Below are 13,833 nucleotides of genomic sequence, written 5' to 3'. Positions count from 1 at the left end.
AGACTGCCGTGGCCCAATCCAGCGCCTTTCCTTTAAGAAGCGAAATCAAATCAAATCAAATCAAATCAAATTTTATTGGTCACATGCGCCGAATACAACAGGTGCAGACATTACAGTGAAATGCTTACTTACAGCCCTTAACCAACAGTGCATTTATTTTAAACAAAAAAAGTAAGAATAAAACAACAACAAAAAAGTGTTGAGAAAAAAAGAGCAGAAGTAAAATAAAGTGACATAAAGTGACAGTAGGGAGGCTATATATACAGTAAAATAACGTGACAGTAGGGAGGCTATATATACAGGGGGGTACCGTTGCATAGTCAATGTGCGGGGGCACCGGCTAGTTGAGGTAGTTGAGGTAATATGTACATGTGGGTAGAGTTAAAGTGACTGTGCATAAATACTTAACAGAGTAGCAGCAGCGTAAAAAGGATGGGGTGGGGGGGCAGTGCAAATAGTCCGGGTAGCCATGATTAGCTGTTCAGGAGTCTTATGGCTTGGGGGTAGAAGCTGTTGAGAAGTCTTTTGGACCTAGACTTGGCACTCCGGTACCGCTTGCCGTGCGGTAGCAGAGAGAACAGTCTATGACTACGGTGGCTGGAGTCTTTGACAATTTTGAGGGCCTTCCTCTGACACCGCCTGGTATAGAGGTCCTGGATGGCAGGGAGCTTTGCCCCAGTGATGTACTGGGCCGTACGCACTACCCTCTGTAGTGCCTTGCGGTCAGAGGCCAAGCAGTTGCCATACCAGGCGGTGATGCAACCAGTCAGGATGCTCTCGATGGTGCAGCTGTAGAATTTTTTGAGGATCTGAGGACCCATGCCAAATCTTTTTAGTCTCCTGAGGGGGAATAGGCTTTGTCGTGCCCTCTTCACGACTGTCTTGGTGTGTTTGGACCATGATAGTTCGTTGGTGATGTGGACACCAAGGAACTTGAAGCTCTCAACCTGTTCCACTACAGCCCCGTCGATGAGAATGGGGGCGTGCTCAGTCCTCTTTTTTTTCCTGTAGTCCACAATCATCTCCTTTGTCTTGGTCACGTTGAGGGAGAGGTTGTTGTCCTGGCACCACACGGCCAGATCTCTGACCTCCTCCCTATAGGCTGTCTCATCGTTGTCGGTGATCAGGCCTACCACTGTTGTGTCGTCGGCAAACTTAATGATGGTGTTGGAGTCGTGCCTGGCCATGCAGTCATGGGTGAACAGAGAGTACAGGAGGGGACTGAGCACGCACCCCTGAGGGGCCCCCGTGTTGAGGATCAGTGTGGCAGATGTGTTGTTACCTACCCTTACCACCTGGGGGCGGCCCGTCAGGAAGTCCAGGATCCAGTTGCAGAGGGAGGTGTTTAGTCCCAGGATCCTTAGCTTAGTGATGAGCTTAGAGGGCACTATGGTGTTGAATGCTGAGCTGTAGTCAATGAATAGCATTCTCACGTAGGTGTTCCTCTTGTCCAGGTGGGAAAGGGCAGTGTGGAGTGCGATAGAGATTGCATCATCTGTGGATCTGTTGGGGCGGTATGCAAATTGGAGTGGGTCTAGGGTTTCTGGGATTATGCTGTTGATGTGAGCCATGACCAGTCTTTCAAAGCACTTCATGGCTACAGACGTCAGTGCTACGGGTCGGTAGTCATTTAGGCAGGTTATCTTAGAGTCCTTGGGCACGGGGACTATGGTGGTCTGCTTGAAACATGTTGGTATTACAGACTCAGTCAGGGACATGTTGAAAATGTCAGTGAAGACACTTGCCAGTTGGTCAGCACATGCTCGGAGTACACGTCCTGGTAATCCGTCTGGCCCTGCGGCCTTGTGAATGTTGACCTGCTTAAAAGTCTTACTCACATCGGCTACGGAGAGCGTGATCACATAGTCGTCCGGAACAGCTGGTGCTCTCGTGCATGCTTCAGTGTTGCTTGCCTCGAAGCGAGCATAGAAGTGGTTTAGCTCGTCTGGTAGGCTTGTGTCACTGGGCAGCTCGCGGCTGTGCTTCCCTTTGTAGTCTGTAATAGTTTTCAAGCCCTGCCACATCCGACGAGCGTCAGAGCCAGTGTAGTATGATTCAATCTTAGACCTGTATTGACTCTTTGCCTGTTTGATGGTTCGTCGGAGGTCATAGCGGGATTTCTTATAAGCGTCCGGGTTAGAGTCCCGTTCCTTGAAAGCGGCAGCTCTACCCTTTAGCTCAGTGCGGATGTTTCCTGTAATCCATGGCTTCTGGTTGGGGTATGTACGTACGGTCACTGTGGGGACGACATCATCGATGCACTTATTGATGAAGCCAGTGACTGATGTGGTGTACTCCTCAATGCTGTCTGAAGAATCCCGGAACATGTTCCAGTCTGTGCTAGCAAAACAGTCCTGTAGCTTAGCATCTGCGTCATCTGACCACTTTTTTATTAACCGAATCACTGGTGCTTCCTGCTTCAGTTTTTGCTTATAAGCAGGAATCAGGAGGATAGAGTTATGGTCAGATTTGCCAAATGGAGGGCGAGGGAGAGCTTTGTATGCGTCTCTGTGTGTGGAGTAAAGGTGGTCTAGAGTTTTTTCCCCTCTGGTTGCACATTTAACATGCTGGTAGAAATTAGGTAGAACGGATTTAAGTTTCCCTGCATTAAAGTCCCCGGCTACTAGGAGCGCTGCATCTGGATGAGCGTTTTCCTGTTGATTAATGGCCTTGTACAACTCATTCAGTGCAATCTTAATGCCAGCATTGGTTTGTGGTGGTAAATAGACAGCTATGAAAAATATAGATGAAAACTCTCTTGGTAAATAGTGTGGTCTACAGCTTATCATAAGATACTCTACCTCAGGCGAGCAAAACCTCGAGACGTCCTTAGTATTTGATTTTGTGCACCAGCTGTTGTTTACAAATATACACAGACCGCCGCCCCTTGTCTTACCAGAGTCAGACGTTCTGTCCTGCCGATGTAGCGTATAGCCTGCTAGCTGAATGTTGTCATTGTTGTCGTTCAGCCACGACTCCGTGAAACATAAGATATTACAGTTTTTAATGTCCCGTTGGTAGGATAACCGTAATCTTAAATCGTCAATTTTATTCTCAAAAGATTGAACGTTGGCTAATAGGATTGATGGGAGAGGCAGTTTACTCGTTCGCCGTCGGATCCTTACAAGGCACCCGGATCTGCGTCCACGATATCTCCGTCTCTTCCTCACGCGAATGACGGGGATCTGGGCCTTGTTGGGTGTCTGTAGAATATCCTTCGCGAACGCCTCGTTGAAGAAAAAGTCTTCGTCCAATGCGAGGTGAGTAATCGCTGTCCTGATATCCAGAAGCTCTCTTTGGTTATAAGAGACGATGGCAGAAACATTATGTACAAAATAAATTACAAATAACGCGGAAAAACACACATAATAGTACAATTGGTTAGAGGGCTGTAAAACGGCAGCCATCTTCTTCCGGCGCTGTTCTCAAATCACCAGCGCTATCCTGGCTTGGTCAGATGGATATGCCCCAGGCTGACGCGCCAGGTAAAGGGAAACTTGTAGCAGGAAGCCGCTTCATTTAGTAGTTTTACCGTCATATCGCTCCGGTAGGGCAACGGTTCCCGCAGGAGATCAATAATATAATAATACTTTTAGCAAAAAAATGTATTTTCAATTCACAATCTGTAGAAACAATGTGAATAGAAAGGTTTAGAACCTTTGTAAGACATCACAGTACAGTTGAAATATATATGGCAAATAGACATCCTATTTGGATGGTGTTAAGCGATAGATGGGAGGTGTTGAATGGAATTGAAGGATGGGACTAATAACAACTAACAACAAATAATAACAAGATAACTAATAATGTAAGCATACTGTGTCCATAATAAGTATATAGGTTGTAGGTTGAGAGCTTTTGTGAAAGAGCACAGTTAGAAAGATATGGCATATAGAAGCAAACCGGATGGACATCATGAAAGTTATCGGAGAGGTTGAGAGTAGAAGAAGTTCAGGAGAAAAAACAAACAAAAGATAATTATTGTAAAATTGACTGTGTCCATAAAATGTAGATAGTAAATATAATCTGGAAGTAGAGGCCTAAGCATTGTTGTTCACTACTTTACTCCAAGTAGGGAAAGGGTGGCGGGGTTGGAAAGTAATAAAGGGGAATATATATTTTTTAAAGGATATGTATGTGTATGTATGTGTGTATGTATGTATGTATGTATGTATAAAAAAAGAAAAAAAGAAGTAGTAAGTAGTTTCAAAGTTGCCCGTGATGAGATTCGAACATGCAACCTTTCTAGATGCTCGCGTTATACGCCCACCCATCTACCCTACTTTCGTTTTGCCTTAAGTAACCTGTCTGTCTTATGTAATCATATCAAACGTAACATATCATACTAATATGAGTTTCCCGGATGTACTATGCTACGTCTCGTATATGAGACCAGACTGCCTTGTGAGGAAGGTGATTCTTGTGTGTCTCTAGCTAAGACCTTCTGGGCAGAGATATGTGATATAATGTACCCTCTGCAGGTTGAGGATGAGGTTGATTTCATGTGTCAATTTAGGGGAGACATTCTTTGTTAGGTTGAGTGACACTGAGCAACTAGGTTATGTTGGTGGTCTGATAGTGTCTGAAAGCAATGGCTAGCTAGTTTGCTAACTATTCTAGCTAACTAACTGGCTGAATAAGTTGACGACGGACTCGCTCAAGCTGTCGGGACTAACCCACAACGTTAGACACGGACACGAACGATCTGCTTGTGTGTTGATACACTGGTGGTTGTTGTGGCTGAGTATTGGCGCTAAACCCTGCTGTTGGAGACCGGCATGCTAGCTGGCTGTGGCGTCTTATGACGAGGTGCCCGGACGTTTTTCACGGAATAATACTGCACCTAGTTAGCTAGCTGAATAAACTAGGTTAGTCTATTCCTAGAAACATTGAACCGCTGTAGTTTACAACAATTATAGTTTCTGAGGTGGAAGTTGGGAGAGTTATATTTGGGAGTTGTGGTGAGGGAGGCCCCACTCTCTCCTTTCCCAGATGTTTAGTTCATTTTATTCCGATCTCCTCTGCATTATTGTAGCCATCTGCTGCAGCCTGTCAACTATGCCTCTGCCTATTCCTGTTCTCTCCTCTCCGCACAGGCTACACAAACGCCTCACACCGCGTGGCTGCTGCCTCTCTAACCTGGTGGTCCCTGCACGCACGACCCACGTGGAGTTCTGCTGCCAACAAGGCAGACTTCATCCAGGCCTATGCTACCCTCCAGTCCCTCGACTTCTTGGCGCTGACGGAAACATGGATTACCACTGAAAACACTGCTACTCCTGCTGCTCTCTCCTCGTCTGACCATGTGTTCTCGCATACCCCGAGAGCATCTGGTCAGCGGGGTGGTGGCACAGGAATCCTCATCTCTCCCAAGTGGACATTCTCAATTTTTCCCCTGACCCATCTGTCTGTCTCCTCATTTGAATTCCATGCTGTCACAGTCACTAGCCCATTTAAGCTTAATATCCTTGTCATCTATCGCCCTCCAGGTTCCCTTGGAGAGTTCATCAATGAGCTTGACGCCTTGATAAGTTCCTTTCCTGAGGATGGCTCACCCCTCACAGTTCTGGGGGATTTCAACCTCTCTACGTCTACATTTGACTAATTTCTCTCTGCCTCCTTCTTTCCACTCCTCTCCTCTTTTGACCTCACCCTCTCACCGTCCCCCCCTACTCACAAGGCAGGCAATACGCTTGATCTCATCTTTACTAGATGCTGTTCTTCTACTAATCTCACTGCAACTCCCCTCCAAGTCTCCGACCACTACTTTGTATCCGTTTCTCTCTCCCTCTCCTCCAACACTACTCACTCTGCCCCTACACAGATGGTAATGCGCCGTCGCAACCTTCGCTCTCTCTCTCTCCCGCTACTCTCTCCTCTTCCATCCTATCATCTCTTCCCTCTGCTCAATCCTTCTCCCTCCAATCTCCTGATTCTGCCTCCTCAACCCTCCTCTCCTCCCTTTCTGCATCCTTTGACTCTCTATGTCCCCTATCCTCCCCTCCAGCTCCGTGGCTTGATGACTCATTGCGAGCTCACAGAACAGAGCTCCGGGCAGCTGAGCGGAAATGGAAGAAAACTAGACTCCCTGCAGACCTGGCATCTTTTCACTCCCTCCTCTCTACATTTTCTTCATCTGTTTCTGCTGCTAAGGCCACTTTCTACCACTCTAAATTCCAAGCATCCGCCTCTAACCCTAGGAAGCTCTTTGCCACATTCTCCTCCCTGCTGAATCCCCCCCCCCCCCCCCCTCCCTCTCTGTGGATGACTTCGTCAACCATTTTGAAAAGAAGGTTGACAACATCCGATCCTCGTTTGTTAAGTCAAATGACACTGCTGGTCCTGCTCAAACTGCCCTACCCTATGCTTTGACTTCTTTCTCCCCTCTCTCTCCAGATAAAATCTTGCGACTTGTGACGGCAGGCCGCCCAACAACCTGCCCGCTTGACCCTATCCCCTCCTCTCTTCTCCAGACCATCTCCGGTGACCTTCTCCCTTACCTCACCTCGCTGATCAACTCATCCTTGACTGCTGGCTATGTCCCTTCCGTCTTCAAGAGAGCGAGAGTTGCACCCCTTCTCAAAAAACCAACACTCGATCCCTCTGATGTCAACAACTACAGACCAGTATCCCTTCTTTCTTTTCTCTCCAAAACTATTGAGCGTGCCGTCTTTAGCCAACTCTCTTGCTATCTCTCTCAGAATGACCTTCTTGATCCAAACCAGTCAGGTTTCAAGACTGGTCATTCAACTGAGACTGCTTTTCTCTGTGTCACAGAGGCTCTCCGCACTGCTAAAGCTAACTCTCTCTCCTCTGCTCTTGTCCTTCTAGACCTGTCTGCTGCCTTTGATACTGTGAACCATCAGATCCTCCTCTCCACCCTCTCCGAGCTGGGCATCTCCGGCGCGGCTCACTCTTGGATTGCATCCTACCTGACCGGTCGCTCCTACCAAGTGGCGTGGCGAGAAGCTGTCTCCGCACCACGTGCTCTCACCACTGGTGTCCCCCAGGGCTCAGTTCTAGGCCCTCTCCTATTCTCGCTATACACCAAGTCACTTGGCTCTGTCATATCCTCACATGGCCTCTCCTATCATTGCTACGCTGACGACACACAACTAATCTTCTCCTTTCCCCCTTCTGATAACCAGGTGGCGAATCGCATCTCTGCATGTCTGGCAGACATATCAGTATGGATGACGGATCACCACCTCAAGCTGAACCTCGGCAAGACGGAGCTGCTCTTCCTCCCGGGGAAGGACTGCCCGTTCCATGATCTCGCCATCACGGTTGACAACTCCGTTGTGTCCTCCTCCCAGAGTGCGAAGAGCCTTGGCGTGACCCTGGACAACACCCTGTCGTTCTCCGCTAACATCAAGGCGGTGACCCGATCCTGTAGGTTCATGCTCTACAACATTCGGAGAGTACGACCTTGCCTTACACAGGAAGCGGCACAGGTCCTAATCCAGGCACTTGTCATCTCCCGTCTGGATTACTGCAACTCGCTGTTGGCTGGGCTCCCTGCCTGTGCCATTAAACCCCTACAACTCATCCAGAATGCCGCAGCCCGTCTGGTGTTCAACCTTCCCAAGTTCTCTCACGTCACCCCGCTCCTCTGCACACTCCACTGGCTTCCAGTTGAAGCTCGCATCTGCTACAAGACCATGGTGCTTGCCTACGGAGCTGTGAGGGGAACGGCACCTCCGTACCTTCAGGCTCTGATCAGTCCCTACACCCAAACGAGGGCACTGCGTTCATCCACCTCTGGCCTGCTGGCTCCCCTACCCCTGCGGAAGCATAGTTCCCGCTCAGCCCAGTCAAAACTGTTCGCTGCTCTGGCACCCCAATGGTGGAACAAGCTCCCTCACGACGCCAGGACAGCGGAGTCACTCACCACCTTCCGGAGACATTTGAAACCCCACCTCTTTAAGGAATACCTGGGATAGGATAAAGTAATCCTTCTACCCCCCCCCCCCTTTACTCCAACCCCCCCCCCCAAAAAAAATAATAAAATAAATAAATAATAATAATAATAATAATATTTGTAAAGTGGTTATCCCACTGGCTATAAGGTGAATGCACCTATTTGTAAGTCGCTCTGGATAAGAGCGTCTGCTAAATGACGTAAATGTAAATGTAATAGTGGATTTGGTTCCCCCAAGTGATCTGTTAGATTGAGGTTGTCAGTGATTATTTAGTTCCTTTAGCTGGCATGCTCTTTGCCAAAGTACGGGAGGTTGTGGTTCTTCCGCAGGCTGACCATGAGGTTGTTTGGGTGTCAGGTGTTGATTTAGCTGACACGTTTCTCAATAAGCTGTGGGAGGGAGGAGATTCTTCCCAGTCACATGGTGATGCTAGTGAGGATCCGCTGGAAGACCCGGTCTGGGATTTGCGGGGCGACACTGCTGGGTTTTGTGATGAAAATCAGGAGCTTGAAGAAATTAGTTGAGTGGAAAAGCCAGATCCACCCGTGTTATCACTTCCTGTTGTCGAGGAGAGGTTAGTTCCGGCATGTTGTAGGCCAAGTGTGTCTCCTGTTAATTAAGGTGGAGGAAGGTGAGGAGGATATGGCTAACAGTTCCCCTCCAGTGAGTGCTCAGGGCTGGAGAAAAGAGGCGTTTGGGAACATGATGGTGTTTCTAGTGAGTTGGCTGAAGTTGTGGCTGATGTTCACTTGTCCCTAGTGGTGGTTGCTTCAAGTCTTTTATAGCTGGCTACATATCAGATGGAGCTTGTTGTTTGTGACTGTCACGTCGTTTAAGGACGGGTCAGACCAAGGCGCAGCGTGAAATGCGCACATGTTTATTTAAATGATAAACACACGACAAAACAACAAACCAACGAAACATGAAGTCCTAAGGCTACACACAAAACAAGCCTACTCACGGAACAGGATCCCACAACTAACGAGTGCCAATAGGCTGCCTAAGTATGATCCCCAATCAGAGACAACGAGCGACAGCTGCCTCTGATTGGGAACCACACCGGCCAACATAGATCTACACATACTAGATCATACACATAGATATACACAACATAGAATATTCACACCCTGACTCAACATATAAGAGTGACAGTCAGGCATGACAGTACCCCCCCCCCAAAGGTGCAGACTCCGACCGCACAACCTTTACATAATAGGGTAGGGGCCGTGTGGGCATTCCGCCTCGGAGGCGGATGCGGCTCCGGGCGTGACGACCATATACTCTCCGCCTCCCTGTTGCGCCCCTGGTCTGGACTGGAGCAGCTGACCGGAGCTGGACCGGGGACCGGTGGAGCGGACTGCTCTGGCTCCGGAATGGAGCAGCTGACCGGAGCTGGACTGGACCCCGGTGGAGCGGACTGCTCTGGCTCCGGAGTGGAGCAGCTGACCGGTGCCGGATCAGGCACCGGTGGAACGGGCACGGGCCGTGCCGGACTGGACACACGCACCACTGGTCTGGTGCGAGGAGCAGGCACGGGCCGGGCCGGACTGACGACACGCACCGCTGGCTTGGTGCAAGGAACGGGCCGTGCCGGACTGGAGACACGCACCACTGGCTTTGTGCGAGGAGCAGGAACAGGCCGGACTGGGAACACGCACCACTGGCTTGGTGCGAGGAGCAGGCACGGGCCGGGCCGGACTGACGACACGCACCGCTGGCTTGGTGCAAGGAACGGGCCGTGCCGGACTGGAGACACGCACCACTGGCTTGGTGCGAGGAGCAGGAACAGGCCGGACTGGGAACACGCACCACTGGCTTGGTGCGGGGAGCAGGCACGGGCCGTTACGGGCTGGCGACACTCACCACTGGCTTGGTGCGGAGAGCAGGAACGGGCCGGGCCGGACTGTGGAGGCGGACTGGAGGTCTGGAGCGGAGAGCTGGCACAACCCATGGGCTGAGTGAATGGAGTTGGTCTCAGTTTATAAACAGAGGGGTTACAGGTTGTCCCTTGGTTTGGTCAAGTCAGAGACTTTTGTCAGGAAGAAATTGCATGATGGTTTTGGTTTTTGACAGGTTTCCGGTTTTGAAAATGGCTTTTTCTCAGAGTTGAGGGTTTCTGTAGTCAGGTTGTGTAACTGCAGCGCTAGTGTACATATTTTGTCTCTTCAGCTAAGGATGTTTTATGGAAAATAAATAGAAAAAAAAGTATAACAGTTTGGAATGTTCTTGAAAATATATATGGGTGACTGTGAGTTTTTTTATTTTCGTGTTGGGGAAGGTGTTATGGACTAGGTTAGGTAGTTTAGACAGCACACTACAGCTCACTACCACTTCCACACTCCATTCCTTGTCCAGGGGCTGAGCCTGGTTGAGAAGGAGACGGGTGCTGCTAATTAAGATGGTCAATCAGTGTCCCAGCTTGCAAGCCGTGAGGCTGCTGGTTGGTTTGATGGCCATGAGGGCTTTCATTTGTTTTTGAGTCTTTAGTTCCTGAGTCTTTTCCTTTTTGTACATATTTATGTTTCTTCACCATCTGAACAAACAATAATCTGCTTGGACTGGCCGACCAAGAGGTCAAGAGAGACAGAGCTGGCCCTAGACCAAGGTAAGGTTTCTATCTCCCTGGGCACCTAGGCGCATACACTGATTATTATTTCAGTTTTTATTTTCATTGTTTTTTATTAGTTTTTTCCTGTGAAGCACATTGTGTTGCATTCCATGTGTGAAATGTGCTGTATTAGTAAAGTTTGATTTGATTTCTCACAATAATGCACACATTAATTCAGGTTACAGACCATGTAACTAGGCCTAGGACCCCTAGACAAAGCGAGTGCAACAATATCCGTAGGCTAGTTATTGGGTTCGTAACACTATGTAGCAGGGGTTGGAACCGGTTCAGGGAACAGAACCCAAAACCAGAAAATAACAAAAGTGATCTATAATGTTCCGGAACAGCTAGCTAGCGTTGGTCCAATGTTAAGCCAACTCTCGGAAGTTAAGACATTCAAAGTTCCTTCATAGAAGCCGCTCTTCTGTAGGTATAATTCTGTAGACCTAATAACAAGATGCCCAGCGTTTCAAACTAAGCCGCCGCCTCCACCCTCTCTCGCTCTCCCCACTCGCAAAATTTCAGTCGCATCTCGCGCCCTACAATAGTCTGTCCAATACATGTAAACAATAGCTTTCCCGCTCCATAGCAAGCTGCTCTATCCTCACTGATTGGTGATGTAATTTTATGTCGAGCTAAATGTAAAAAATACGATTTCAGATGTTTTAAAAGGAACAGAAAGGAACAATATTAACCGTTACTTTTATTTGGTTTGAACCAGTTCAGATTTTTGCTGGTCGGAACAGTGGAACGGAATGGAAGAAATAATGGTTCTGTTCAGAACTAAATTATTGGAAAATGATTTAGGTTCGAACCTGAAATGTAGTGTTACCAGGGCCCATAGGGCTTTGGTCAAAACTAGTGTGCTATATAGGGAATAGGGTGCCAATTGGGGCACAAACACAGTGTACCAGTCTAATGATGTCACAAGTGTTAGCTTCTTTCATTAGATTTATGTTCCCACATGTTTTAACAAGCTGTCCTTATTCACACAGGTGAGTCACGTGACTCACACAAGTTGTAATAACTAAGTCAAACAATAGGCTTATCATACCTGAAATATCCATTGTTTTAGATAGGAGCGTCTTCTAATCTATCTCACAACAATCAGAGACACGGGTGCTCCAATCCCACCTGTGAACTCCTGTGACACTCTCCTCCACGATGCCCTTGATCATCTTGAATATGTTGGGGTATTTCTTATAGATCCAGTGGGTCAGGTCTCCCCCATCATCCAGGATCTGAGAAATACAGAGAAACCATCCATGACTGGATTCATCCGGATCATAGCTGTCTAATGTGAGAGCTAAACCTGTACTGTACCATATTAAGAGAGAGACAGGTAGGCCTGTACTGTACCATATTAAGAGGGAGACAGGTAGGCCTGTACTGTACCATATTAAGAGGGAGACAGGTAGGCCTGTACTGTACCATATTAAGAGAGAGACAGGTAGGCCTGTACTGTACCATATTAAGAGGGAGACAGGTAGGCCTGTACTGTACCATATTAAGAGGGAGACAGGTAGGCCTGTACTGTACCATATTAAGAGGGAGACAGGTAGGCCTGTACTGTACCATATTAAGAGGGAGACAGGTAGGCCTGTACTGTACCATATTGGGCTGCCAGGCCTCCAGGCTGACACAGCGGTCAATACACCACCAGAAGTCGTCCTCCGACTCCCCCTTCCACGCAAACACAGGGAAGCCTGTGAGAGACAGAATAAGAGAGAGGGAGAGGGCAAGAGTTTCTTGTATTTCCATAGATTACCACGTTTGAGAGATGATGAAAAAAGTGAGGGACTTTGGGGGTAAAAAAGTGAAAAGAGAGCTGAGAAGACAGTGGTGACAGAGGAGAGAGCGAGAATAATACTGTGTGTCTCTCACCTCCCTCAGCCAGAGCTGCAGCTGCAGCGTTCTGGGTGGAGTAGATGTTACAGGCTGCCCAGCGACACTGAGCCCCCAACGCAGACAGTCTCCATCAACACCTACAGGAACATACACGTATACACACACACACATGCACGCACACAAACACACACGCATTCACGCACGCACGCAAATACACACAGTCCAATTTCAGTTTGCGTGTGTGTGTGCTTACGTGATTCAGTGTCTTTTTGTGTGTGCATGTGTGTGTGCATGCATTCTCACGGCTGTGTGAGCGGTGATGTGAGTGCAGCCCACTACTTTAGCTCCAGCCAGCGGCTTCTCTCCCTCTGCTCTCTTTCTCAGGGCCATCAGAGCTGGCATCTCTACACAGACAGAGATAGATGAGGGAGAAGGAGTGGGAGGGAGGAACAAAGAGGGAAAGAAAGGGGAGAGAACTAGACACACCTTGAGTCATGTTTCTACCTTCTCTCTTACCTTATTCTTTGACACACACACACGCTCTTAGAAAAAATTTGCTATCTAGAACCTAAAAGGGTTCTTTGGCTGTACCAATAGAAAAACCCTTTGACGAACCCTTTTTGGTTCCAGGTAGATCCCTTTCGGTTCCACGTAGAATCCTTTTGGGTTACATGTAGAAACCTTTCCACAGAGGGTTATACATGGAACCCAAAAGGGTTCTACCTGGAACCAAAAAGGTTTCTCCTATGGGGACAGCCGAAGAACCCCTTTTGAACCCCTTTTTTCTAAGAGCACACACCTCTTCCATTCCCTCTCACCTTGCTCAGCGATCTCTATCTCCCTGCGTCCGAAGTCGGCCTGTCTGATGTTCTTGATGCAGAAGTCTTGATGTCCCTTAGAGCTCCTCTGCTGCCTGTCTCTAGGAGACTTCACATCCTCTGAACAGTCTGTGTACGACGCAGCTAAGGGTGTGTGTTTGTGTGTGTGAGGGGTTGACAGAGTAATCAACATCAGGCACAATGAAACAGTATAATAATAATATAATATGCCATTTAGCAGACGCTTTTATCCAAAGCGACTTACAGTCATGTGTGCATACATTTTTACGTATGGGTGGTCCCGGGGATCGAACCAACTTCCCTGGCGTTACAAGCGCCATGCTCTACCAATTGAGCTACAGAGCAAGATAAAACATCTAGGGTCAATTGAAATCTCCCATTGGACCAATAGTCAAAAGGTAACAGGTTACAACTGTTATCAGCAAAAGTAGAGAAGCAAAATCAACCGTTATTTATACCTTCCAATGGATTGTAAATATGGAAACGGCTACAATACTATGGATCAGCTGGGGGTTTTCAGACAGCTTGTTGTGTTTGTCTGAGGTTTAACTACATGCTACGTACAGTCTGGATTACTGCTCTCTCTCTCTCTCTCTCTCTCTCTCTCTCTCTCTCT

General features: G+C 48.1%; 1 pseudogene across 1 annotated transcript in view; it reads right to left on the bottom strand.

Annotated features, from left to right (window-relative positions):
- LOC311137049 (putative adenosylhomocysteinase 3) overlaps window positions 1-13,833 on the bottom strand; it is a 57,489-nt pseudogene that overhangs the window by 23,940 nt on the left and 19,716 nt on the right. The window contains exons 3-7 of the transcript in view: window positions 13,197-13,340; window positions 12,682-12,782; window positions 12,415-12,515; window positions 12,142-12,236; window positions 11,665-11,771 (exon numbers count right to left, since the gene is read on the bottom strand). The product of the transcript in view is annotated as a putative adenosylhomocysteinase 3 (transcript). The remainder of the gene's footprint in view (window positions 1-11,664; window positions 11,772-12,141; window positions 12,237-12,414; window positions 12,516-12,681; window positions 12,783-13,196; window positions 13,341-13,833) is intronic.

The sequence above is a fragment of the Coregonus lavaretus genome, assembly GCF_964263955.1.
Source record: "Coregonus lavaretus genome assembly, chromosome: 11".
Classification (NCBI taxonomy): domain Eukaryota; kingdom Metazoa; phylum Chordata; class Actinopteri; order Salmoniformes; family Salmonidae; genus Coregonus; species Coregonus lavaretus.
The sequence above is the reverse complement of the archived record's forward strand: the minus strand, read 5'-3'. Positions and strand labels throughout refer to the sequence as shown.